Raw genomic sequence first — 27267 nt, forward strand, 5'->3', positions numbered from 1 at the left:
TATTCTACAATGGGAAGGACAAAACGTGAGCCTGAGAGCATGGTGGAAACCCATGACATCTGGGAGACAAAACAAACACAAAAAAAAATTCATGGGGGCAAGGGGGAACAGGAATATGTGGGAGACCCAGGATTCTATGGAGAGGCATGAATAATTTTGAAGGATACATTCCCAAGATCCAGGTTCACATACCCTCCCCAAACTGAGGCTAAATCAATACATCAAAGGATGTTTCCCTCCCTGTTGCCCACCACCATGCTAGCAAGTGTCCTTTAAGAGTAAATGGAATACACCTGAGAGTGGCAGGAAATTGACTCCCTCAGAAGGACAACACAAAAGGAAGACCTAAAGCCAATAGGAGAAAGCTTCAAACTCACCCAGCCGCTGATTAGGCTGCCACCCCCACCACCACAACCACCACCTTCTACCTGACAGCCTAGCAAAAGAAGAATGCTCAACCTGTGCCACTTGGAGTCGATGGTGGCCTACGTTTAAGAAAGTTGAGATGACAGGACTTCCCTGACACAATATTAGGAAGTTCCCTAGCATGAAATGTAGAGTAGATTTATCATGCATGACTGCATATCAGCCCTTTCCAACCTAACTCTCAAAATAGTCAAAGACCCTTCCCTTCTCCAAGGCACTGAAAAACACACTAATGGGGGGGGTGGGGGGGACAGGAACCAGCATCTTTGTCTGTCCTCTGCAATCAGGTATCATGGTGGTATATGCTGTCAGTGACCTGGGAGCCTTGATTTCAGTGGGATGATGGAATTCCAGAGTAGCAGAGGCCAAAAAGCAATGTGTAACTGCCTTAATTAAAAGACAAGGAAGTGTACTTTTACTATAATAGGCAGCAAAGGAAAAGAGGTAATCAAAATAATTTGCAACATAGCAATCATTGAGGTTGGCTAATTGATGGGAATGAAATAAATGGGAAGCCTACTAAAATTCACTTGATCTACTTAACAGGAGAAACTCTAGATCCAATGGCCAGAAACATAACTTGAATCACTATATTTAAGAGTCAAACCTCTCCTCCTTAACAACTTCACAGGCTAAGATCCCTTCACTTGAAAGGAAGACAAATTCTCCTTGAAGAGTGATATTGCAGAGCTCCTGTTAAGTATATACTGTAAATCTTCTACCAGGCTTTTCTCAAAGTGATCTGCAACCAATTACTATAGTAACTGTGCACTGGGAAAAGGGAAATACGCAGACCTTTCAAAGGTTACAAAACACTGACTCTGAATCGACACTAATTTGAGGGGACACAAAATGCCTCTACGGTCTGCCAGTCAAAGTGGGGGTTACTAGAGTCAGGTGATGAATAGTGTCAAGGTCAAATCATAGTTGATTCTGTAGATTCACTGACCCATGCTCTAGTTACTGAACCTAGATCTGTGTAGTTCAATGTAGCCACTACTAGCCACGAGCAGCTGTTTAAATTTAAATTCCCACTAACACTGGAAGTTTATTGGACACCACTGGTCTAGACCAGAGATTAGCAAATTATGGCCTGTGGGCCAAATCTGGCCTTTTGCCTTTTCCTTCTTTTTGTTCTGTTGTTGTTGTTGTTGTTGTTGCTGTTGTTGTTGGAATTTCATTTTGTTTTGCTTGTTTTATTTGTTCTTTGGTTTGGGGGGATCTTTTGACATAGCCTGCAAGCTAAGAAAGGTTCTTACTTTTTCTTCTTTTTTTTAATCCCTAAAATAAATCCCACTTGATTGTAGTGAATGATTTTCTTAATGTACCATTGGATTCAGTTTGCTAATATTTTGTTAAGCATTTTTGCAACTATGTTCATTAAAGATATTGGCCTATAGTTTTCTTTTCTTTTTGTACTGTCTTTATTCAGTTTTGGTATCAAGATAATATTGGCCTCACAGACTGGATTTGGAAGCTTTTCTTCCTCTTCTATATTTTTGGAATAGTTTGAGAAGAATAGGTATCAAGTCTTCTTTAAATGTTTTGTAGAATTCGCCCATGAAAGCATCTGATCCTGGACTTTTGTTTGTTGGGAGTTTTTTCAATTACTGATGCAATCTCATTGCTAGTAACTGGTCTGTTCAAATTTTCTATTTCTTCCTGATTCAGTTTTGGAAGGTTATATGTTTCTAGGAATTTATCCATTTCTTCGAGGTTGTCCAATTTGTTGGTTACATTTTTAAAGTATTGAGAAGGAGGAGGAGACAAGTATCTGTCTCACAAACATTTAGTATCTGGTGCTTTACGAAAAAAAAAGTTTGTTCATCCCTGAAAGTTGGAATGGCATAGCTGACAACAGGCAAAATCCCCACATTGGATCTTCGACATACGGTGTAAGGGCTATCATAATAGAAAGCTCCTTGAACTTGTTGTCTTTGTCCAGAGAGTGAACCAAAAGCAGTATCACACCCCTGGGGGAATTTAAAAGACTGGTGCCACCAATAAAGACTTTAAAGATGCAGAAGTAATGATACCTATCACATTCCATTTAACTCACTAGTTTGTCCTGTGCAGGAGGCAAATGGATCTTGCAGAATTACTGTGGATTATTGTAAACCTAATAAGGAGGTGGGTTTAATGGCAGTTGCTGTTTCACATATAGTAGCTTTACAGCAATAAATCAACACAGCCCTTGGCCCCCATATGTAGCTACTGACCTTGCAAATGCTTTGTCCTCCATATCAATTTGTAAAGATTACCAAAAAGCAATTTGCTTTCACCTGGCATGGTTAACAATACTATTGCACAGTTTTGCCACAGGGCTAATAAATTTGCCTGTTCTCTGCAATGATACAGTTTGCAGAAATCTTGATCATATTGACATTCTACACAATAGCATACTTCATTCTTTTTTTAATATTTTATTTATTTATTTGACAGAGACAGAGAGCACAAGCAGGCAGAGTGACAGGCAGAGAGAGAGGGAGAAGCAGGCTCTCCACTGAGCAGGAAGCCCAATGTGGGGCTTGACCCCAGGACCCTGGGATCATGACCTGAGCTGAAGGCAGACGTTTAACAGACTGAACCACCCAGGCACCCCAGCATACTTCATTCTTGATATTATGCTGATTAGATCTGATCAGCTGGAAATAGTAAGTTCCTTAGTTGCCTTAGCAAGACAGATGTGAACCAGAGGGTGCAAGATAAACTCCATTAAAAGGAAAGGACATATAACCTCAATAAAAATTCCCAAAGGATCTGAAGCTATTGAGATATTTCCTCCAAGGTGAAATAAAAATTGAAATTTTAAAATAATTTACAATAGCACCAACATCAAATACTTGGTATAAATATCACAAAATAATGTGTACAGGAGATGTAAATTAAAAACTACAAAACACAATGTAGGAAATCAAAGAAGAAATAAATAAATATTCATGAACCTAATTGTTCATGAATTAGAAGACTCAGTATTGCTAAGATGTCAATTCTCCCCTGGACTGATCTGTAGATTCAACATATTCTCAATCAACCTCAGCATAATTTTTTGTGAAAATAGACAAGCTTGTTCCAAAATTTATATGAAGAGGCAAAGAAACTAGAATAGCCAAAATACTTTTCAAGAAAAAAAAAGAAAAAGTTGGAAAGTTCTCATTACCGATTCATTTACTATAAATCATTAGTAATCAAAAAGTATAGTACTGATAACAGGAGACATGTGTAGATTAATGGAACAGAATAGAGAGCCCAAAAATAGATCCATATATATATGGTGAACTGATTTTTGACAAAGGCAATTCAATGGAGAAAGAATGGTTTTTTAAACAAACAGTGCTGGAACAATTGGACATCCATATGCAAAGAAAAAGAACCTCAATCCATACTTTGCATCATATATGAAGATTAAGTCTAAGTGGACTATAAGCCCTATAAAAAAACTATAAAATTCCTAGAAGAAAATCTAGAGGAAATATTTTTTGACCTTAGACTAGGCAAAGATTTCTTAGGTACAACACAAAAAAGCAATATATATATATATATAAAGAAAATAAATAAATTATACATCATTAAAATGTAAAGTTTCTATTCTGAAAAAGACATTTAAGAAAATGAAAGGACAATCCACACACTGGAAGAAAATGTCTGCAAAATAGAAATCTAATAAAGGACTCGGATCCAGAATATATTTTTTTAAAATCTCAACATTAAATAATAAACAAATAACAAACTAATACAAAAAATTGGCAAAAGAATTGAACAGACACTTTACCAAAAAAAAAAAAAAAAAAAAGGTTTAAGGATAGCAAGTAAGCACACAAAAGGATACTCCACATCATTAGTCACTAGGGAAGTGCAAATTAAAACTACAATGATATACCATACATACAGAGTTGAAATTTTAAAAAACTAACCAGACCACGTGTTGGGAAGCATGTGGAGGAAGTGGAACTATCATACAGTACTGGTGGGAATGTAAAATGGTACAACCACTTTGGAAAACAGTTTGATAATTTCTTAAAAACTTAAGTATACATCTACCATATGATCCAGCCATTTCACTCCTAGATATTTTTACCCAAGAAGGAAAAAAAAGCATATATTTATACAAAGACTTGTACCAAATGTTCACAGCAACTTTATGAAAGCTAAAAACCAGAGACAAACCAAATTGTCCATCAACAGGATAAACAGACTATAATACAACCTTACAGTGGAATACTACTCAGCGATAAAAAGGAATGATATTGATATATACAACAACATGTGTGAATTTCAAAATAATTATGCTTACAGGAGCCAGACCCCCCAAAAAAGAGTATGGCATGGACCTCTTTTTTTAAATAAACCTCTAGAAAAATGCAAATTAATATATAGTGACAACAACAGATCAGTAGTTACCTGGTGATAGAGGTTGGGCGTAGAAAGGATCAGGAAGAAAGGATGGCAAAGGACCACAAAGAAACTTTTGAAGGTAATGGATATGCAAATATCTCCTCCCATTCCGTGGGTTGCCTCTTTGTTTTGTTGACTGTTTCCTTTGCTGTGCAGAAGCTTTTGATCTTGATGAAGTCCCAAAAGTTCATTCTCGCTTTTGTTTCCTTCGCCTTTGGAGACATATCTTGAAAGAAGTTGCTGTGGCTGATATCAAAGAGGTTACTGCCTATGTTCTCCTCTAGGATTCTGATGGATTCCTGTCTCACATTGAGGTTCACTATCTTAACTGTGGCAGTACTTTCATCTATACACATGTAAAAATTTATTGAATTGTGCACTTTAAATTTTATTCTATGTAAATTGCATTTCAGTTTAGAAAAGAGAACTCATCACAAAATGTGATCCAAGGATCAGTGTTTGAGTTGTCTACTGATATGTAACTCCCTTGCCCAAAACTTCATGGGCTTAAAACAATGACCATTTAATTTGCTCATAAGTTTGAGGATCGGGAATCTGGGCAGGGCTCAGCTAGGTGGTTTGCTCCATGTGCCAAGGGCTGGGGTCATTCACCCAGCTACATTCAGCTGGTGGTTAGAGGAGCTGGAAGACCCAAGAAGGCTTTACCCACATCATGGCATCTTGGTCCTCCTTCATGCAGGAATCTTGGGTTTCCTCACAACATGATAGTCAGACTTTTTCCATAGTGTTGACGTCCAAGAGCAGGTTCCAAAAGGAAGAAAACAGAAGCTCAGACCTCTTCAGGTACAGCCCCTTGAAGTCACACAGCTACATTCTATTGGTCAAAACAAGTCACAGGACAACCCAGACTTCAGAGGAAGGAAAGCATACTTATCCCTTGATGGGGTTGTGCAAAGAATCTGCAGCCATTTTAATCCACTATGACCAGGGAGCCACAGTGACTGCTACATGTTGCCTCTTCCTACCCACAAATCAAGTCACATGTCACTAGAATAATGACAGAGAAAAGCCTAACATCTCCTTGACCATGCTTGCCAGTAGTAACAACCAAAGCATTAGGAAGATGGTTTCTTCTATTCAGATTTCCTAGAGCACATCTAAATTCAAATCCAGAGTTCAATCTGCAAAAGAATCTAGGAAATCTAGTTTCTGGCTTGGGTAGAGAAAGGTACACCAGAAGGAGGCTAACAAGGAAGCCAAGTGCCTGACCCACTACATCCATCACAGCAGGGATTAGATGGCACCAGGAACAACCAAAAGGATCTTTTTTGCTCCTCATTGTGGGCCAACAGGTATGGACTGGGCACGAGAGCCAGGAGGCAGATGGAAAGCAGCTCCCTGCTCTCTACCCCCAGAGGCCTGGATACAACTGTAGAAGGCATGCCTACTGGATGCTTATCTGCTGGGGAAGGGCTTCCCAGCTGGCAGCTGGGGCCTGGGTTTATAAATTGAAGAGATTCCTGCTGAGGTCTGGACCCTGGGGACAGGTGAGAGCCATTCAATATGAATTTCTGAAAAGACAAAAGCCAAGCCAGTGTTCACCCTTATCTTCCCCTCTGAAGGTCTGCTGATAGATGAGAGTGTGGCCCCCATGTCAGCCCAGCCTGAAGCCAAGCCCCCTGGGAAGTGTGACTGATCTGGTTCCCAGCATTGCTCTCCTAAAATGGGATGGCCATAGGGATCCTGTCTTCACAGCCCTCAGAAATTACAAGGCTGCCTCCATCAACAGATGAGTCCAGAGGAAGGTCACGTTCCTGCAGTGCACATCTGGGGTACCACGTCCCCAAGCCCTCCCCCAGGAACCCCAGCAGTGGCCACAGCCCTTTACAGGCCCTTGGCAGATCACTGCTCATCCTGGGCCTGTCTCCCACCACGAAAGGTGAAGGGCTGGAGTGCTTGCCGTCTCAGCCCTGGCAGCCAGGATGCTCTGAGCCTGTGAGAGTGGGCGGCAGCTCTTCTGCTCTCCTGTCAGCGCTCACTCGAGAAGCTTGCACTCCAGCCCCTGCCTCTTGATACGCTTACAGACAAGAGGCAGCTTTTGTAAGTTGCTGCCAGTTCTGAGCATTTTCTGGCTTGAAGCACTGACTTCCAGTGAAAAAACCAATTCCCCTACAAAGTCTTCTGAATTCTCTTGTCAGGTCTGGCACCTTTGTACATCCACTTCTCTTGAGAGCGTGAGGACGACGTGAGGTAGGCCTTATGCTGGCAAGGGCCATCCTGGACCCACACCATCCAGGGCAGAAATGAGGACAGAAGTCCCAGGCAGAGTCCCTCCTCAGAGCCTGCAGACCTAGGGTCTTCCTTCCTTCCTTACTGCTTGCCGAGTGTTAGAAGAGGATTTCATCATCCCCAGGCTTTTCTCTTAGAGATAGGGAAACTGAGGCCCAGAGGAGTCTGGCTGTTGTTCTGCACTGCACTAGGGATTGAATCCACTGGAGCGGCTGACCCCCCTCTGCATCCCGTCCTCTTCCTGTTAACATAACATTTTGTATTTTTAGGACGCTGTGGATGCTGGGGTAGGGCAGGTGCTGGGGAAGCTCAGAGGTTCCCTAAGTGCGATGGGGACTCACCTGCACCCTCCCCCACCTCTTCTCTACCACTACAGAGAGGAAATATCTGACTGGAAAAACATAAAACAAAGCATGACCAAAAATCAAACCAAAAATAAACAAACAAAACAACAACAACCAAAAAAAAAAGGTCTTTTGCTTCAAAGTCCACAACCCCTGTTTCTGGGCAACCAGAGCCTCTAGTTCAAGCTCATATACAGAGCATTAAAGGTAGAATTCCTGAAGTCCAGGGCCTGCTCCAGCAATCTGGGGCTCAGAACAGCGGCTCTGACCACCGTCTCTTCAAAATCACACATACCTGTTTCTCCTCCACTCACACACACCCACTCACATATTCCTGAAGGAAGTACCACTTCTGTTCAAAAAGGTAAGGATGTCTTTGTTTTTATTTTTAAATTTTTAATTTATTTATATTTTCATTTACACGCAGGCAAATTCATGCTTCTTGGTGTACTGCTCTGAGTGTTGACAAATGCAGAGTCACACCACGGTCAAAAGACAGAACGTTCCATCATCCTGAAACCTTCTCTCCCTCGTGCTATCCCTTTGTATTCAAGCCCACACCTCTCTCCACACCCAGCCACCCAGCAGTCACTGTTCCTTTAATTTTCCCTTCTCCAGAATATCATATAAAAGGAATCATATAGTATATGTAACCTTTTGACGCTGGCTTCCTTCACCTAATATCACACACCTGAGATTCACCCATATTATGTATATCAATAAAAATGCTTCTTCAGCATATAAAAATAAGGTGTGGTAGAGAGTCAGTGGCCAAGCACAGTGCCCATCTGATGATGCTGTCCAGCTCTGAGCATAGTTCACCAGGTCCTCTCTAACCAGCATCATACCCCCAACCAACCACAATCCCATCCCTGCCCCTGACCTGCTTGCTCATCACAGCCCACAGCCTGCCCAAGCCCAGAATTCCCAGCCTTCCCGTCACCACCTACCTACTGCTGATCCTAGTTCACGTGACCATACTGGGTGCTCCAGGGTCCTTGTGGGGCTGCTTGGCCCTCCTCCAGGAAAGAAAGCCTCAAATGCCCGTAGAGCCATGCAGATAACGTTAATAAACCTAATACAACAAAGAATGGTGGGAACCAAAAAGAACTGGAGAGTGTAGGTCCCAGCGAAAGACATTCACAGCAGTATAAACTGTTCGACACGCTGTACCTGCCCCTTGAAAAGAAACTACATCTGTGGGCTGCATTCAGGGGCCAAGATCCCGTCAGCCACCTCTGAATCTCTCTCTCATATGTTCCTCCACTCCACCATTGCACTGACAGGAACCATGACAGTACACAGGATAAACATGTCGCCTTCTGAAGGATGCAGAACTCAGAGGGACCACCATGTTCCCCACAGAATGTGATGGGACATGGGGGATCAGGTTGCTTTATGTGGACTTGGAATACTTCTCTGGCATATGCTTCATGCAGGTAAGGCTGTCAGAAAGACCGGCTGAGTGGAAGGGATAGTGCCAAGGAGACCCTGCCCCAGCCACAGCAGCCTGGGTGTGTACCCGGTGTGCAGAATCCATCGCTGGCTTTTTCCTTACTCCTGCCATGTCATAGCCACCAAGAACAACACACTCCCGGACATATACAACCCAGGGTAGGGGAATGTGGCGAGCTTCCCAGAACCTCTCTTGGGTAGAGCTCCTGTTGTCCCTCTGACTGCCAGCAATGTGGCTGCTGAAAGCTCACAGCTGTGCCCTTTCCTGGTGTCGCCCTTGCCTCAAGGGAGCTGCTTCACCCAAGGTTATGGAGGCTCAGCGGGAGCAGCCCAACACCATGACTGGGTAAAGTATAGGTAGTGAAGCTTGCTCCCTCTCCTCTGGGTCTCAGTTTTTGGGAAGACTCCAAGAGGGTTATCCAGCTCCAGGGTCTCCTGTGGGCTTAGCTGAGACCATTGCCAGTAACTCCTCCCTCTGCCCAACCCTGCTTCCCTCACACCCTATAGATGTGGTTCCCAAGAGCATCCCTAGAAACCCCTTGCATGCAAGTCTCCACCTCAGAGTCTGTTTCTAAGGAACCCAACCTAAGGCAAAGGGCAAAAGAGCTTTCGTTAATACAAGTATCAATTTCACCCATAAAGCATTCCATTTCTCAAACAGTTTTCCGGATGTTATTTCACTTGATCCTGTCAACAACTCAATGAGGTGGGTAGGTATACAGTTACTCCATTTATATATGAGTAAAGTAATGTCCAGAAAGGTTTTGTGTCTCATCCAAGGTCACACGGACAGTAATAATCTGTTTAAAATAAACTTCTGGCCCTCCAAGCCTGGCTCTCTAGTTCCCTATAATGGCCAGAGCTGCTGATGGGAGAGGGGCGTCATTTTACAGGGAGAAGATGGGACAGGCAGTGGTAGGAGCAGGCTGCCCCATACACTTGAGCTTCATACAATCCTGGGGCGCGATGCACATTTCTAGACATCAGATTTTTATCTATTTTCTCTCAACTCTCCAGCAGATGGCAGTCGAGCGACTTGAGGAAGGGGCAGCTCTTCCTCATTTCCAGACCCAGCATCATTTGGGCTAATGGGGAGTCTACAGCAGCAAGGGGTGCGCACATGCTTGTGTGTGTGTGTGTGAGAGAGAGAGAGAGAGAGAGAGAGACTAGAGCAGAGTGTACATGTGGGAGACAGTATATCCCACTTGGCAACAGTCCTTCAGATGAAAAAGGTAGCCTGTTCATCATTTAGGAATAGGAGGGATCAGGTCACCATCCCCATGGAAACATGTCCTTGACAGTGAATACATTTCTCTTTTTCTCTGCCCCTCCTAAGATAGAAGGTCTCAACTGCTCAAGCTCCAGAATAAAGCAAAATCTCTTCTGAGGAGAGCCCCAGCAACACACAGGGGTAAACTCTGATCACTCCTTACAATTATCTGGGGTGGGAACTGAAATGGAGGACTGTCTTCAAAATACAGCAGAGTGGAATACCTCTTGCACTGTCATGAAAATGGCAACACAATAGTTTAAAAAGGCATAAACATCACAAAAACAAAAAGCGTGTTAGAGGAAGAAACAGTGGTGTCAACCAGAACTTTTTGGAAGTTGGAGCAGCAAATGACTTGGCAGAGCTGGAGGGCTGGAGTTCAAAGTGCTCGCAGAGGGAGAGGTGCCAAAGGAAAACAAAGGACACCGTCGTTCCCCCTTGAAGTTCTAGCATGTTTCTGGGACTCTGGGACAGGCACAGGCACTGGGGATACCTTTGGAAATGGGGAGGAGGGGTGCAGCTAAAAACAAGAGGGCTGGGCAACAGCCTGTATTGAGAGCATCTGGGCTTCCAGATTCCTCCCCAGCAGACACAATCCGGTTCCAACTTCAAAGAGTCAGTCTCATTCATTCACACGCAGAGTGGAAGAGAAGCATGAAGGTGCTGGCTTACAGTTGACTGTCCTTGGCGGCCAACATCTGCAAATCTCCTGGCCTTACCTCCATGCTTGTGCAATGATTTTGCCAGCTCCCAGCATGATGGTCTCGTTCAAGGCAGGAAGAAGGGGAAGAGAGCTCTTCTAGCTGCTCCTGTCCTTTTATCAAGGAAGCACATGCTCTCCCAGAAACCATCCCACCCCAGGCAAACTGTGCTCAGGACTCGTGGCCAGTGTCCGGTCATGTGGCCGGCACTGGGCACAGGGGACATGAGAAGGCAGGTACTTATCTTGTACAGTCTTCCTGGGAGAGCCAGGCAAGGAGAAAGTGTGGGGATGAATGTGGAGCAAGCGGCACTCCTTGATAGGGAGGCTTTAGAGGGAGGGTGGTTGGGTGCCCAGGATCCAAGGTCTTTTCTCTCAGGCTGGTCATTTTCTCAGTGTGGAATTCCCCCATCCTTTGCCAGAGATCCAGCACCTAGCAGGGATAGGGAACCAGGGTCCCACTAGATCTCCTTACTCTCGATAAAGCCCCTCACTCCTACCAGATGCCCCTTCCCAGAGTCAGAGATAGTTAGCCACTGATGGGGGAGGGGGATCAGCCCCCGGCTGGGAGGACAGGGAGACACCTCTCTGGGTCTTCCTGGCTTCTGTGTAAGGGTTCCACCAGGCCTCCAGCTTTCAGCCCCAACCTGTACTTCCACCTTCCAAGATGCCTAGTCCTGAGCGTTTGTGGATTCTGAACCCCAGATCAGCTTGCGTCTTTACCTGCCCGGACCCCAAGCACGAGCAGAGTGAAGACAAGAGAAACACAAGCTAGTTACCGCTCTTCCCACCAATTACCGTCTCCTACCCTACCTGTCGTCCCTCTCTAGGGGAACGGATAAATAAAGCGTGGTGGGTGCCTAACAGAGAACACGCTTCAGCTGTCAGAAGCGAAGAACTGACTGCCCACACCGAAATGTGGCTAGAGCTCCAAAGCAGAGTGTTAGGGGAGAAACACAAGAAAAAGAATGGAAGTTAGAACAATAGCCATTTATATAAATGAAAAGCACATATACACAAATGGCCAATAAACCATGAAAAAGTGCCCAATTTCATTAGTCATCAGGGAAATGCCAATTAAAACCACAATGTAAAACCTCTGCACACCCACTCCAGTGGCTAAAATGAAAAAGATAAAAATACCAAATACTGGAGGATGCTGGAGGATAAACCAGAACTCTCATACAGTCACAGCTGATGGAGTATATATTGGTAGAACCACTTTGAAAAACTCTTTGGCGGTGTCTACTAAAAGCGAAAACACTCTCCCCCAGCAACTCTCTCTCAGAAATGCATACATACGCTCCCCAAAATTCATACACTAGAATGCTCATAGCAGTGCTATATATGGGAACCCCACATTAGAAACTACCGGACACCCATCTGCACTAGAATGGGGAAATAAGTTGTGGTATATTCACACGATGAAATTCCAAAAAGCAATGAGAACAAATAGCAATATGGATGGATCTCACAAACTTAAAGTTGTTCGAAAGAAGCCAGATACAAGAGTTTCTACTCAATGATTCCATTTTTGAAAATATCAAATCTAGGCAAAACTGGGTTGCCAGGGTGGCTCAGTTATGCGTCTGCCTTCGGCTCAGGTCATGATTCCAGGGTCCTGAGATTGAGTCCCACCTTGGGTTCCCTGCTCGCCGGGGAGTCTGCTTCTCCCTCTCCCTCTGCCCCACCCCTGGCTCGTGCCCCCTCTCTCTTAAATTAAATAAACTAGGCAAAACTGGCATGGGGAATTCAATGTATGCCAGTATAGTAGTTAACCCTGGGGGAGAAGCAGCTGTGACAGTTAGAAGTCGTGGAGGGGGTTTCTGGGATGCTGGTGGTGCTTGGTGTCTTGATCTGTGTGCTGGTTATATAGAGGTTTTCAACTAACGATAACCCTTGAGCTGAACACCTAGGGTCTGTGCTCTTTTCCATGTGAAAGTTATGATTCAGCAGAAGCAACAGAGAAAGAAAAGCCCAGGGCAATAAAAACAGAAAACACATAAGCGCAAACAACAATATTACACAATTTACAAAGATGTGTATGTATTTAAAGACCTGCTCTTTCTCCTAGAGAGGGAGCCTGCGTGGGCCAGAGAATGACAGTGAAGTGATGATGGTGACCAAGGGAAGAAAGAAGAGGAAGTAATGCAAGAGGGGAATTGTGAACGGATGTGCAAACACAATGTTCTCAACCCAACTTTGAACTGGAAGTTGCGGGGGTGGGGGGCAGATAAAGGAAAACACCTCACTTAAACTTTGATTGTTCTGGACTGCTGACTGCATATTCTTGCTTCAAGAATTGCTTCAAGGGGTCTGGGGCCCTTTCCAGCCTTTTCCTGCCCCCTGCAGCCTCTCTCAGACCAGCAGATATGTTAGCTGAATCTCCACGTGGTCAGAACTCTGATTCCTCCTTCTCATGGGCTTCCCTCCCCTCGTTTACATCTGGGGTGCCTGTAGAGTCACGCCTTAGCCTACCTACCCCTCTGGCAACATCCAAGTGTCCAACGCTAACGAAGACAATGAGAACTCCAACTCTGCTGAACTGAGGGTGCTCTCTAAAAATCCCTCCCCCCACGCCCTGGCCCCACCTGCCTCCGTCCTAGCTTGGTTTCCTGCTTGGCACGATGCCCATTTGTAAGTTTGAATCTTCATTCTGGGGTCCAGAATCTGGTCGTGGAAAACCTCGGGAGGACCCCCTTCTACAGCCCTTTCCTGGCACCAAGGAGGTGTGAGCTCAGGGAAGGCGGTCCCGCGTGCCCGGGGGCTGCCAAGTTGACACTGCCTGCACTTCCCGCTCTGGCCGCTAGTGGGAGATGCTGGCCAACCTGAGGCCCGTCAAGGGGCTAGAGGCCGGCATGCTGTTTTGTGATTCATCTGTCTGGCCAGGAGCCATCCCACCCAATCCAGGGCCTGAAAGCGTCTGTGTCTTAAGACTCTCCCGTAGACGGACTTTCTCACCGATTCCCCTACCCTGGACTGGCTGTCCTGAAAGCACGGGTAGCTCCTCAGTGTATGTGTAAGGCCCCCAGTGACACCTGGAACCCCACACCCAGGTCCCAAAGGGACAATGGACTCATCATCACCTCTCCAGAGTCCCAGTGGAAGGGGCAGGTCGCAGTCTCTGAGATCTCAAACCCAGCACCTTGGAGTTTTCTGAGATACCAGGCCCCATTTTGCCCTCCAAGAGCAATTCTTGTATCTTGGGGCTTTGAAAGTGTCAGAAAAGTAAAGAAGATGGCTGTGGGCAGTGGCCACTGTGCGGGGCAAAGCATACCGTCCCTTTCAACTATGTTACTGGCCTGCGGGGAAAATCTGGTAGCCCATTTTGTTTTAAAAACCTGTGTTCCTGGACATGTTTCCCTATGGGTCAGCCTGGGTATGTGAGTGATAATTTATCACTGGTCTATGTGTCCCTATGTGAGAGGCAGTGTCTGTCTCAGTATCCACATGTGTGAGCGTCTCTCTGTGTGTAAAGGTGTTGGTTGTATGTGTCCCAACAAGGTGTACGTATGTGAGCATGTGTGTGAGTCCATTTCAGGGTGGGTGTCTCTGTATTTGTTGGTTGTGCCCTTATTTCTGGTCTGTGTGAGTGCGGGTGTCTACTATTGTGCAGAATTGTGTACTATCCATGTTTCTCCAGCAGAATGTGGTCCCATGTAAGTGTGTGCCTCTGTGTCAGGGGATACGTACGAGTCTCTGAGTCATGTATCACTGAGTTTGTCAGAGTGTGTCTGCCTCAGCGTGTGTGTCAATGATGTGTCTGCCTATGTCCGTGTGGGTGTCTGTGTGTCAGCGCAGGTGTGCGTGTGTCGAGTGTGTCTGTCAGCCTCAGGGAATGTCAGCATGGGTGTCTGTGTGTGTCAGTGAGCCTGCATCAGGGTCTGTCCGTGTCCAGGGGGCTGGTTCCCCAGTGTAGGGTCCCCAGGTCAGGGAGGATGCCTGTGTGTATTCTCCCGTGTGTGCCGGGATGCGTGCCTGTCCGTGTCCGCGTGGGTGGCTATCTGTGGCGAAGCGTCCCTGGGTCGGTGAGTGTGTACCCCAGCGTGTGCCCGCGTCTGCGTGTGTCTGTCTGTGCCCGCGTGGGCGGCTGTCTGTGGCGGGGCGCCCCCGGGTCAGTGTGGGGGTGTGCGCCCCGGCGGGTGCCCAGGGGTTACCCTCTGAGCGGGCGGAGCGCCACGTGCGGAGTCCGGGGCGCGTCGCTCTGGGGCGGAGCCAGCCGGGGGCCCCAAGCCCCAGGCCGAGCCCAGGCGGGGCCCGCCCCCGACCCCGCCCCCAGCCCGAGCCCGCGCCGCCCGCCGAGCCCCGGAGCCCGAGCGGAGCGGCGGAGCCGAGACGGCGGCGGCGCCCGTAGGATGCGCGGATCGCGCCCCCGGGGCCGCTGAGCCTGCGCCCAGTGCCCCGAGCCCCGCGCGGAGCCGAGTCCGCACCGAGCCTCAGCCGCCCATCCCGGGGCCAGGGCCGGGGGACCAGCAGGTGAGCGAGCGCCCCCGCGCCTGGGAGCACCGGTCGGGCCGGAGCCCCCTCCGCCTGCCGCCGCCCAACTTTCCTCCCCGAGGGTAGGAGCCTCCGGCCCCTGCGCACCCCCTCCCCTGCCCCGGGTGCGCCCGGCAGTTCCCTCCCCCATCGCTGCCCCCGAGGCGGGAGGGAGAGAAGAAAGGGTGCAGATCCTCCGGGCTGGAAGGGATTCCCCCGGGGGGGGAGTTGGGGGGCGTCTGTAATCGCCCTGCGCCCCCTCCCCATCCCTTTCCTTCCGGGTTTCCCGGTGCGCTGTCGAGGGCCCGGGGAGGAGGAGCTGCGGCCCCGGCTTCCCGGCCGACCCTGGCGCAGGCTCGGGGAGGGTCTGGGATTGGGACCCGGATTCCCGAGGCCGGAGACCCCAAGGTCAGAGCGGCGACTAGGCGCGCAGTGAGTGTGGTTCCAGAGAGAGCCGGGGAGCCGACCGAGCAGGGCTGGGAATGGGGGAGGGAGCCAATCACCCCCTTTCTCTGGGCCCCACTGAGCGGTCCTCTAGGGGTGTCTTCTTTGGGACCGGATCGCTGCCCGTCCTGACCTGGGAAAGATCTCTGCGCCCTGAGGGAGCAGAGATCTAAATACGTGTCCTATCTCTGCAAGCTTCGAGCCCGAAGAGATCTCTGTGCCTTTTGACGCCCTAACGGGGCCGCATCTGGTCTCTGAGCGCCTTGAAGGAGGAGAGATCTCTTTGTGCTCTCAACAAGGGAGATCTCTGTGCTCTGGGATTGGAGAGAGTTCTCTGCCCTGCTCGCTGTCGCCCTGCTCGCTCTCGCTCTTACCCGGGCAGATCCACTCGCGTTGACGGGAGGGAGGTGGCTTTCATCCTCTGTGTTATTCGATCGTCTTTGGTGGCACGGGGAGGAACGGGAGGAACGGTTGTACCTAGCCTTGTGGAGGCTGGAGGTGCAGAGAGCTGTAGAGGGGGAAATGCTGGGGACAAGGCCCTGGCCATAGGCCTGCCTTGCAAACACCTGTTGGAGGCCAGGGCACAGATGAATCAGGAAGCCATGGCTGAGGTAGGGGCAGGAGTCAATCTTCTCTCTTTAGAGCATTGAGACCAGTCCTAGGAAGGCACAGTGAGCCGCCTCTTAGGGTCCTTGGCTGGCATTTCATCCCCCCAGCTGTCTCCCCACCTCCCACTGAGACCCTAGTCACCTTCCTCAGTGAGCCTGAACAGCGCGGTGGAGACAGACACACCATATGACCCCCACCATGCAGCAGTACCTCAGCCTTCTCGCGGATTCCCACCAAGCCCCTCATGATCTAGAGGGACCCCGAGTAGCAGAGGCTCAGGCCACTGGGAGCCCAGGCCCTTGCGGCTGTCCTCAACTCCATCTCCTCACCCTCAACTCCTCCCAGCTGGAATTGGGCAGGTGCACGTGAGTGGGTGGTAATGGAGCTGGAAGGCGGAAAGAGGGTGGCACAGGATGATAGCTCATACCATGCTGCTGTCACAGGAGCATCAGGAGGGGAGGGTCAGGGGACAGCCAGACGGTGGAACACAGATTTGATGCTAGAATGTCCCACCCTGTGCTGAAATGAGACCCACTGAACTTTTAATCGAATTCTGTCATCACTGCCACATTGAACAGGAGAAAACCGAGGCCAAGAGTGGGTCAAGGACTTATCCAAGGTCATCTAGAGAGAGTCAGTAGATTTGGTGCACCACTCAGGTTGAAGATTCCTTGAGAACTACTTCCTGGGGACCAAAATGAGCTAGGACTGACCAAAGAGGATCTGAGCAGAAAGCAAACAGGCTCTGGGGTGCCGACAACGAGCATTCAGCCCTGTGTGGCCTGGGCAGCTGCTGCGCCTCTGCGGTGCTTGGCCCATCCCTGGTTGATCAAAGCTCTTCTGGAAAAGTTCCAGGATTGACTCACTCAGCATGAAGACCAAGCTCGCAGGAGTGGTGGGAAGCACCAGAGACAGCTGGGAGTTGTGGAGAAGAAGAGTCTAGTGCCTAAGCCATTCCAGAAGGGAGTCCTGCAAACATCCTGGGGCAGTGGTCAATGGCAGTCTCTGTTCTGTTCACAGGAGGCTAGTTCCCACTGACTCTTGGGAAAGTTATTGGAAGGGTATGCACTGTCAGAAGTGTGACCCCATTGCCCCTCTGAAAGAGGAATGATTACCTTTGGCCAGAGGAGTCAAGAGTATCTCTCTAACAAAAATAACCTTCCTCATGGGTTTTGAAGGATGAATAGGAGTTTTCTAGATGGAGAAGTTGCAGTCTAGCCATCAGGACCGGCATGAGCAGTGCAGATTTGTGAAAAACACCCTTGTTAGTTCAGCGACCCGTTGGGTCTCATGGTGTGAGGGAGGGAAGAGCAGAAGCTAAAGCCAAGGTCACAGTCACAGGGGGCCCTTGTGAGCTCTATACTCAGGAATTGGGAATTTATCCTCAGTAATGGTACTAAAAATAGCTAACATTTACTGAGTGCTTTCTGTCAGCCAGGCACGGCGCTAATCACTTTATAAGGCTCATCTCAGGAATCCTTACATCAGCCCGGGAGGTGGGACCCTACTGATGACAATACTGCAGGTGGCGAAACAAAGGCCCAACAAGGTGAACTAACTCGCTCACTGTCACACATCTACTAAGTAGCAGGCCTTGGGTTTGAGCCCAGGTGTCAGGTCTGCCCACGCAGACCATGAGTGCCATCAGAAGTCTTTCGGTTGAAGGAAAGTCAGGTCGCCACAGGTGTTGGAACCTGTGGCATCCCAGCTTTCTTCTCTGTTCAGAGACGCGCCGCTTCTTCCATCCCTGACTTTGATTGCTCATTAAATGAGATTCCCCATCACCCCACCACACTGCGAGAGTGAAGTTTAGGTTGGCAAGTTTGATAAAGAACAAAGGAGAAGTAACAGATGTTTCGGGGTACTGAGTGGAACCGTTAGTACTTTCAGAGACAGATCCAACCATGCAGTGGTCAGTTGGAGGGGAGGGTCCAGTGTTTGGCAGGAGACCGGGGCTGGAGGTGGAAACTAGGAATCATCTGCAGATGCTGGCCATGGGAGTCATGGCAGTGAACTAGATTGTCCAGCAAGAGTGCAGACCAGTGGTTCTCAAGCCTGGCCACATTAGCATCATTTGGACAGCTTTTAAAAATTGAAAAACATGGGGCACCTGGATGGCTCAGTGGGTTAAAGCCTCTGCCTTCAGCTCAGGTCATGATCTCAGGGTCCTGGGATGGAGCCTCACATGGGCTCTCTGCTCAGTTGGGAGCCTGCTTCCCCCTCTCTCTCTGCCTGCCTCTCTGCCTACTTGTGATCTGTCTCTCTGTCAAATAAATAAATAAAGTCTTGGGGCGCCTGGGTGGCTCAGTGGGTTAAAGCCTCTGCCTTCGGCTCAGGTCATGATCCCGGGGTCCTGGGATCGAGCCCCGCATCAGGCTCTCTGCTCAGCAGGGAGCCTACTTCCCTTCCTCTCTCTCTGGCTGCCTCTCTGCCTACCTGTGATCTCTGTCTGTCAAATAAATAAATAAAATCTTTTAAAAAAATAATAAAAAAAATAAAAAATAAAGTCTTTAAAAAATAAAAATAAATAAAAAATAAAATAAAAATTGAAAAACAAAACAAAACAAAAAAACCTATGCCCAGCCTCTACTCCCTCCCCTCAAGGTTCTAATTCATTTGACTCCAGGGTGAGGCCTGGGCATCAGAAATTTTGAAAGCACCCAGGTGAGCCTGATGTGGAGGAGAGAGTGCAGGAGAACAGCTTTGGTCCAGAACCCTGAGGCACTCCAACAATTGAGGCCAGAGAAGTCTGCAAAGGAGGCTGAGAAGGAGCAGTCGGAGAGGTGGGAGGCAAGCCAGGAGTGGGAGGTGTCACAGAAAGCAAGGAGAGAGCACGTCCCAAAGGAAGGGGAGTCTTCTGTTTCTTTTCTTTCTGCTGAGAGTAAAGAAGATGCGTTCTGAGAAGTTCAGGCATAGATCAAGAAGAATGCCTAATTTTAAAAGGAGTGTCCATTAGACTAAGGAACAGAGTGGATGCTGGTGACAGTGAGCACCAGAAACTTCCTTAACACCTACAGAATGTGGTGCCCAACACAGATGGTTAGTTGTTGAATGAATGAATGAATGAATGAATGAATGAATTGGTGAGAATAGGAGCCAGTTTGGAGTGGGTTCAGGAGTGAGCAGGAGGTGAGGACGTGGAGACAGCACGTGTAGACAGCTCTTTGCAAGAGTTTGATGGTTTAAGAGGGAGGAAGGAGATAGCAGGGAGCTGGCCAGGGGTGAAGTCAAGGGGGGGATGTAGGGAGAGCCCAGAGTGGACTCTAGGCGTGTGTGTCCATGCAGTGCACCCACGGGCGGTACTTATAGGGCAAATACTTTTCCTGACAGTGAGGGGCCAGAGGTCTGAGTCGAAGTTGTGCCTCAGTGGGGGATTTTGATGGCAGGAACTGTGATTCCTCCTGGGGGTGGGGGAGAGGAAGGGGATGGAGATCTTGCTCTGAGATGAGAAGTGTTCCAGAAAGCAGTGTTTGGAGACACATTGAGGTCCTCAAGAGCAGATAACCAGGAATAGAGGGACTAGGGTAGAAATCTTGTGGCAAATTCTATGAAGGAGGCAGAGAGAGAAGGGATGAAGCCAGGGGGCAGACTGTGGACAGAGACTGGACGCTGCAGAGAGTAGAGCAGGCATGGGGGGGGGGGGCGGGGAGCTACAGAGTAAGCCAGGACTGGATTCCCACTGCCTTCTACCTCCCCAGGCTGACCTGAAGTGTTGGTCTGAGGCAGAGTTCAGCTTGGGGTGGCGGGGGAGGGCCCAGATAAGACATTCAGCATCTACTCAGTGCCACAGAAGATTCTAGAAGGTGTACAATTCAGATTCAGTAACTGCTCTCATGAAGTCACATACTATTGGGGAAAGACAGACCGGATACCACTAAACAAATAGATACTGAAGGTAATTTTAGATCATGACCAGGACTATGAAGGAAGTAAAACAGGATGATGTGGTGGACAGATAGGAGTGACCCTAGACTGGCTGGTCAGGGAAGACCTCTTGAAGGAGGAGATTGAACTGAGACCTGAATAACAAGAAAGAAGCAGGGACGCTGGGTGGCTAAGTTGGTTAAGCGGGTGACTCATGATTTCTGGTCTTAATCTCATGGGTCATGAGATCAAGCCTGGCTCTACACTCAGTCGTGAATCTGCTTGAGATTCTCTCCTTCTGTGCTGCTGCCCATTCGTGGGGTCTCTCTCAGATAAATCTAAAACAAACAAACAACAACAAAACAAAACAAAAAAACAAGGGAGAACCTATCCAGAGGAAATCTGGAGAAAGAAGGTCTTAGAAAGAGGGAATTGCAAGTGCAAAGGCCCTGAGGCAGAGACAAGCTCCCAAGGCATGGTTGGCTTCTGTGACCAGAGCAGAGAGAATGAGGTAGAGATGGAGAGTTCCATGCCTCAGTTTCCAACTGCCACCCTTTCTGTCATCTGCCCCCTTCAGACTGCCCCTTTTGTTATGCACGGCTTATATGACAGCCTGGGGCTGGCAGTGGTTCCTGGGGATGAGACTATTTTTAGACACAACTCTTCTCTCCGTGGGCCTAGAACATTCCGTGTCTTTTTAAGATGATCAATATGGAATGGGTGTTATTTATAGAGACCCCCACATCAATTATTGGGGCCAGGGATCCTCAAATGGGAGAGGGAGTCCAGGAGCAGGCTTTTCCAGGGCAAGCGCCATAGCTGGCACAGCTTTGGCACCATGTGACTCATGGGCTCTTTGAAACCTGTGTCACCTCCCCTGCCAGGTCACTCTCACCCCGTTCCCGAAGAGTCACAGCCATGGGCTGGGGAGCCAGGTACCCACAGCTTTCCTACCTCCAACTTCATTTCCTGGACAAGGTTCTGGCATGCCCCAAGCCCAGCAGAAAACTTAGTGGTTATTGAAGCTGGGGTCCAGTGCGACAGTTCTCTGACTCTCTTTGTCCATTCCTCACTCTGTTTACTACTGTGGTTCGGCAGAAAAGGAACCAAAGACCCTTGGGGCCTAGTAGGTTCACCCCTGGGGCCAGAGCGAAGGCTGCTCAGGACAGAGGAGATGGATGGCAGGAGTTGGGGGCTCAGCGTGCTTGCGTGCGTGCACACACACACACACACACCCCAGTGGAGGTCCCTGTAGCCCAGAGATGCCAGGGGAGGGTACCTGGAGGAGGTGGGATTAGAGCCCAGCCATGGCAGATGCCCAGAATTGGGAGAGGCGAAGGGGATCAGACTGTGTTCACGGGCCTGTTGTGGGAAGAGAGCATTTATGCTCAGCGGCTGGAGTTCAGTTCTTTCTCTCTCCTCTTCAGTTTCTTCTTCTGACTAAATCTCCAGGGAGGCAGTGGGAAGTCACACCCCCACAAGGGTGTTAAGCAAGCGAAAGGACGGAGCCGCTCTCGTGGCAGCTGTGTGGGCGCGGGAAGGTCCCTCACCCACTTGGAGATCCCTCCGTTGTCATCCCCAGGGTGTGTGCTCCCCTCCTTACAGCCCTGGAGGCCTGGGGCCAGTGCTGGTCAGCCTCTAGGCTCAAGGTCACTCGGGCATGCGGGTGGCGCTAAGCCCGGGGCCCACGGTGCCCCGGCCCCACCTCCCGACCAGGCTGTGCCCAGGCAGTCCCCGTGCTTTCTGGGAATGGATTTTGAGCAGTAGAAAGGCTCTTCCTGGCATCAAGAGGGTGGTAAATGCCTTTCTGGCGGGTATTGATTCCTCGAAGTCCTGGGCAAAGGAAGGGCCTGGCTCCAGAGGCAGTGTTCAAAGGGATGGAGGGCAGGGAGAGGTTTGGCTGGAGCTGCTGATTTCAGTCCTCGGGCTTCATTAGCCATCCCTCCATCTGGCCTGGATGGGCCATCTAAGATGCGGGGGAACATCAGACCATGGGAGGGACCAGCCCAGCCCCATCAATACTTCCTGCGTGCCCATCAAAGCCCCAGCCTCATCGAGCTGGGCCAGTAGCAGGGAAGGGGTACAAAGAGCCCCTCTGAGCCAAAGCGCCTGCCCCTGCTGCCCAGCATTGCTGCCTGCCTTGGGGCCCACCCCTGGGAAGAATCCCAGCCCCCGAGTCTGTTCCCCCACCCCCAGCCGGAGGACACCCAGCTGCGTGCGGGTGCAGGCAGGCAGAGGGGGCCGGCCACAGCAGGACTTGAGGGAAAGAAAGAAGGCGCAGGACGGGGGCCGGCCATTTGCAGCGCCAACCCCGCCGCCGCCACTGTGGTGGTTGGGTGCGGCACAGACTGCCAGTTAAATAAAGCGACAGCTAGTTGCTAACAAAAGTGGAAACCCAGGGAAAGCCCCCACTCACTTGCTGAGCTGGGTGCCTGTTAGATGTATAATTGCTGAGTTTCTGTTTCAGGAAATGTCTGAGGGAAGGAGAGAAAAATATTCCCTAAGGATCCCCCGGGGGCGGCTGTCCCCAGAGATAGCTGGACTTCGGGTCCTTCCCAGTGCTCGCCTTTTATGATCGAGTGAAGGATTGTCCCCAGCTGGGTCCTGTGTGGCCACAGTGCATTGCGAAGGGAAGTCAGATGGCCATCCCCGGCAAATGCAATGTAAAAGTCTGAGAAGCATTATGTCAAGCAGGAACATTGGACGCAAACAGCCCATACAGTGTGCTTTTATATATGCGAAGTTCTAGAACAGGTCAGACTCATCTATGATGATGGAAATCAGAAAAGTTGACCGGAAGGGGACACTAGGGAACTTTCTGGGGCGGTGGGAATGTTCGCTAGCTTAACTGAGGTGGTAGTTACACAAGGGTATACGTTTGTTAAAACTCATTCACCTCTACACTGAAAATCAGTGCATTTTCATATATATAGATGTGCCCATTCTGTCTCATAGACAATTTTGTGGCATAGATTTTGTGTGTGGATGGATTGGCTTATCTCTCTCTGGGGGTTAAGGGACCCTAAGTGCCCCCAGGCTTCCCTAGGACACTCCTGTCTCCCTAGTGCACACAGTAGGTACTCCATAAATGCTTTGGTTGCCATGACCTCAGTGTACAGTTCCCCTGTAAAACCGTTTTTTTTTTTTTTTTAAGCCCAGGTGTTGAGAAAAATGCGTTGGAAGAAACAGGGCTAGAGACTTAGGATGCTGATTGCCGTCTCGCAGGCACCTATGAGCACATAGGAGTGCTTCCTGGGCCACCTTTCTGGCCTAACTGTGTGTGGTGTGTGGGTATAGATGGTACACGGTCTGGGGCAGCAGTGCCCTGGTTGACCGAGCCGGCTGTCTAACTTCTGAGTTCTGTGGTCACATAGTGGATCCTCCAAGCCCCCACCCTGGAGCCCCAGGACCCCTAGGCAGCCCTAGGCCGTGAGTAACATCTCAGTGCCTGATATAATGTTCCAGACCCCTGTGCATGGAGAAATAATTGGGCTTACAAGACAGACTCAGGCCTGGAAGGAAGCGGACGCCCAGGCGCCCTGTGCAGGGCGCCCTGAATGACCTGGGCCGTGTGGTCCCCCTGACCTGGCACCAGCAATACCAGGGCACTTGAGAAGAGCAAGCCCTTTCCAGGCTCCCAAAGGGCCCTGTCCTTACTGTGGGGAAGGTGGAGTTTGAAAAAACAGGGACCTTGGCTGAATCCAGGGCTCAAGCCAAAGGTGCCCCCACCCCATTCCAGCTCTCCCCTCAGCTCCCACTCCAGAGGGAGGGGCCTGGTCCCAGGGACCCCTTTTTATTCTGCCTGGGGAATCACTTAGGCAGAGCAAACGGGTGGGGTTTTCTTGTCAGCTGAATTAGCCTCGGCTTCAGCTCGAGTGTTGGAATAAATGAGATGCAAATGTATGCAAATGAGGGCATCCCCGGCTTCTAGGGTGGGCGTGTTCGCCTCCAGAAGGGATGGGGGTGGGGATTCTGCAGGACTTCCCCAGATTGCTGGGGGCTGGGATCGGGACTGGAGAAGGAAAGCCCCCTGGGGATCATCCTCCCCCAAAGCTCCGGCTCTGGGCTAGACAGAGTTAATGTCTATGCAGCCTCAGAGGAGCGGAGCCTGCAGGGAGCCGGTTCGCTGAGGCCCTGCACAAGGACGTGCCAATGTGCCTTTGATCTGGGAGCAAGGACCTGAATGCACAGGCCACGAGCACCAGCTGGCACCCCCACTGAGCCTTTGTCCAAGCCGTTACCCTGGGAGAGCCAGGACTGTGCAGATAATTGCCTGGGCTGGAGGGATGCCGTCGGCCCCTCCCACTTCCCCCTCTCCCCCACCCCCATCCCCACCTGTGGCTCCTGTCAGCACAACCACCCACAAGCCACTGCCCCAAACCGGGGTGGCCACTTTCTGGGCTGCTGAAGACAACTCTCCTTCAACCCATCCCCGCCCCGTCCTCTCTCTCTGCTTCTCTCTCCTCCCCCACCCCCGGGGCTAGCCTGAGGCCCAGCCCAGAGGCAGTGGAACTCTGTAAGGGTTTAGGACCCAACAGCAGGGAGGGAATGCCATCCGGTAGAGAGGGAACTTGAACTACCCATGAGAGTCACATATGCAACTTAAAATTTTCTAGTAGCCACATTTTAAAAAGTCAAAAAAAAAAGTGAGATTTATTGTAATATTTCATTTAACCCCGTATATCCAAAATGTTAACCAGCATAAATTGTAATCAGTGTTTAAAAGTTAATAATGAAATTTGTGGGGACTGTACCCCTCTGGATGGCCACTAGGGTAGCCACATTCCAAGTGGTCAGTAGCCACGTGGGCTGGGTGGCTACCCTTTTGGACAGGGCCGTTCAACAGGGCCAGAGCTGGAGATAAAAACTGCTGGGGAATCATTTCCAACAGGGAAACTGCTGAGTCCCTGGCCATTGGCAGAAATCGGCCAGGTCTCCCTGGGAGCAGCTGCCCACGCGTGGGCACAGGCAGGTCGGTCAGCTAGGCTGCTGAGAGGGAGGAAGGACCAGCCTTGGCTGGACTCCTCATTTTGTAGTGGGGGTCACAGACATGCCCACCCCTGTCCCAGGTTGACCTTGACCCTTCCTCCCCGCCCTCTGTGCTAGCAGAAGTAGGAGGCAACGTAAGTGCCTTGGTGAGACCTGGCTTTCACCAGACAGACTGGGGCCTGCTTACTTAACCTCGAAGCATCAGATTTCCCTTTGTGTAAAACAGACACTAACCTCCCCTCTCCCTAGAATTGTTGCAAGAATGAAATAAGGTGATCACAGCAGCACTTCCGGCAGTCCCAGACACATCATGAGCCTACAACCCTGCTGGATTGGCCCACCCAGCTTGTGGCTGAGAAAAACAAGGCCCAGAAAAAGCCCACTTTTTCTGGGCCTTGTGTCGTGTTTCTCCAAGCTCACAGGCTGGGCAATAGGAAGGTTAATCTGGCACTCATTCATTCATTCATTCACTCATTCATTCTCCAGGCCTTTAGAGGCACCTCTGCTGGGCCAGACTGTGGTTCGGAAGCTCAGGACTCAGCCGAAGGGAGAGGTAGATGTGGAAGGAAGTCAATTACCGCATCCTGTGATGAAGTGGGTATGGAAATGCAAGTGTGCCAGGCAGGGAGGACTGGGAGTGGGGGGCAGAGGAGGCAGCAAGACAGGTCTTTCAAAGAGGGATCCTCTGAGTTGGATCTAGTAGGAAAAAAGTAGTGACCACAGCAACCACAATGATGAGGGCAACTGGCATTCATAAGATACTTCCTGTGTGCCGAGCATGTGCAAGTATTAATAATCTAAGCCTCAGAACAGCCCTGTGCAGCAGGTACGATTATGACCCCCATTTTACAGGTGGGAAAACTGAGGCAGAAACACATCAGTGAACTTGCCCAAGGACACATGGAAATAAGTGGACAGGACCAGATCCACACGGGCAATTGAATCATGTCCCTATCCCATTTAGAAACAGAATATCCTGCAGAGAAGGATGTGGGGAGGCCAAAGGCAGAAGCAGAACTGGGCACAGGTCTGGGTTCTCTGGCCCAGGGCATTTCCTCATGGCCCATCTTGGCAAGGCTGAGTGGAAATGTCCTCACAAGCCACCACAGAGTCTCTTTGCTGATGGCTCGTCTTCATCTCCCCATCATCACCTGTTGATTTAAGATCCATTACCTCGGGAAGAAAAGTGTTCTATGAAGTCATTTGTAAGACCGTGTACACAGCGGGTGCTGATTACTGAATCATTCGATTAATAAAACGAGTCTATGAGTTGAGGTGTTAATTAGTTTTAACTCATTCTCCTCAAGGAAGAAATGAATTCACTCCTCCTGCCCTCACTGCCACCTGTGGGGAGTGAGCCCTGGCCTCATGGGCACCCACGAGCTCTCCCTGAGCCTCTTGCTGAAGGACTGAGGAGCCGTGGAAGGCAGGGCCATGGGGCAAGGGCACAGGTGAGCTGAGTCTCCAGAGCGGGAGGGAGGAGGGAGGAGCCAAGGAAGCCGGCAGAGATTTTCTAGGAAGCCTGGGAACCACTTCCACAGAGTGTCTTGCATAAATTTACATAGCAAAGAATATTCTTTGCATGCTGTGTTCCAGAGGCTGTGATTCCAAGGCGACCAAAATGCTAGAGGTGACTCAGGACAGCGGAGCATGCCTGCCTTGGGATCCTGGAGGGGAATGGGAAGGAAGGCTCCGCAAGGGATTAGGCTGGAGTCAGGCCCCTCTTCATCCCTCAGGTGACCAACCTTTCTGGTTTGTTCCGGACCAAAGGGTATCGCCTCTCAGGATGCAGGAATCTTAGTGCTGAAGCCAGAGAAGTCCAGAGCGTCACTCCCTGGCCCTGGACCGTACCCACAGCTACACTCTTTTCATGTTCCACAACCTGGCATGTGACCACCATGGATTGAGCCCCAGCTGTGTGTCCTGTACGTTCAGGAAAGTCTTCCTTGAGGAAGGCCAGCTGAAGAGACAACACGGAGACAAGTCCAGAGGGCTCCGGTGTCTGGTGCGGACAGTCACCGCTCTCCGTCATGGCATCTCCACCT

General features: G+C 49.6%; 1 protein-coding gene across 1 annotated transcript in view; it reads left to right on the top strand.

Moving 5' to 3' along the window:
* The first annotated feature begins 15153 nt into the window (after nt 1-15153).
* The window catches only part of SCN5A (sodium voltage-gated channel alpha subunit 5), a 94627-nt gene continuing 82513 nt past the window's right edge, over nt 15154-27267 (top strand). Inside the window, exon 1 of the mRNA XM_080814901.1 lies at nt 15154-15316. The gene's annotated coding sequence lies outside the window, so the exon portion shown is untranslated. The remainder of the gene's footprint in view (nt 15317-27267) is intronic.

Source organism: Martes martes, assembly GCF_963455335.1.
Source record: "Martes martes genome assembly, chromosome: 1".
NCBI classification, from domain to species: Eukaryota; Metazoa; Chordata; class Mammalia; order Carnivora; family Mustelidae; genus Martes; species Martes martes.